This window comes from Aplysia californica, unplaced genomic scaffold (genome assembly GCF_000002075.1).
Source record: "Aplysia californica isolate F4 #8 unplaced genomic scaffold, AplCal3.0 scaffold01013, whole genome shotgun sequence".
Classification (NCBI taxonomy): Eukaryota; Metazoa; Mollusca; class Gastropoda; order Aplysiida; family Aplysiidae; genus Aplysia; species Aplysia californica.
Window position 1 is genome coordinate 89,278 of NW_004798283.1, and position 1,525 is coordinate 90,802.

Consider the following 1,525-nt stretch of genomic DNA (forward strand, 5'->3'; position numbering starts at 1 on the left):
CAAAGGAGGTATGGGGGGTGGGGGCAGAATACGGAGACGAAAGCAGACGACAGAACATTTTTTAGATAGTAGGAAAAGAGGTAAAAGGAGACATTTTTTTAGAAGAAAAACTCCCGTCGCTGTCAGTATTCGAACCAGGGACCTATTGAATAAGAGGTAAACACCTTGATCTCTAGACCGCGAGAGCCCCAGGTGTAAACACCTAAGCCAATGTGGCGACAATTAGCCAACATGAAAGCCTCCGCTGCACCTTTTGACCCCTGGAGCTGTTTCTGTGAAGTGTCGCCATAACCTACCTCATAGACGTGTGTGGAATCTGCTTAACTCTACGTGTTCTCATTTCCGAGCAGTGGGACTTTGTAAACTGCAGTGGGACTTTGTAAACTGCAGTGGGACCTTGTAAACTTCAGTGGGACTTTGTAAACTGCAGTGGGGCTATGTAAACTGCAGTGGGGCTTTGTAAACTGCAGTGGGACTTTGTAAACTGCAGTGGGACTTTGTAAACTGCAGTGGGACTTTGTAAACAGAAAAAGGTTATTTGCGTGTCGAGTATTTGAAAAAAAGAAAAGAAATGGAATGATCGCACTTTACATTTATTTGACGTCAGTTAGTAGTCTTCTTCTAACATGGATAGAGATATTGATTTAATCCTTAAGTAATAAGATAAATCAGTTCCACTTTATTCATCACAGTAGCAAAATGTTTGGATTATAAAGGCGTTGAATTAAACGCACATACCTACCGTAATCAAAACACATACATAATAACATTATATGTACAAAGAATAATTTATAATAATTATCAAATACACACTATCACACCAATATAGACTAGACACGTTTACAAACTCTTCACTGCCAGTCGCCTCTGTGAAGCGCACTATTTTCTTCGGTGGTTTTTCTTTGTTTTTAGTTTGTCTGTTTTGTATTTCTAGCTTTTAGTATTTTTTTTTATAGTTCGGGTCATCGTGTCTCTCAAGGACACACAGACAATTCACAGTGACCACCACCCACCTAAACGCCGTGTCACCGACTAACGCTTGGCATTATTACTGTGAGTCTGATGTCCTCACTTACAACTTGGTCACCATCACAAACCCTAGAATTACAGTTTTATCTCTGCTCAGTACTTAGTTTTGAGAAATCTGACATAAAATATGTGAGGCAGCGTGGTGGAATCAGGCTCTCGTCAATTTTTGGGCATGTAGTCTTATTGGTATCATCTTAAAGCTTATTCACTTGTCTTTATTTGAAAGAAAAAAGTATTCATTTATCTTGAATACAAGTCGAGATATTTGCGGATGAAGGAGGTGGGGGTCACATGTTTTCAGAGGTAAAATTAGTGAGAAAATGGCCGCCAAAGATTAGTTTTTCCTTAGCTTAAGAGTCCGTGGCAACTGAAAATTTACATTTATTGTACCTTTAATCAGCGTTTTTCAGAGAAAAAAAATCCCTCAGAAATGCGTTCTTTAATGGGCATGAAAGGTGTTGAACCAAAAAACTAAAATTTGATAAAAATTCACAAC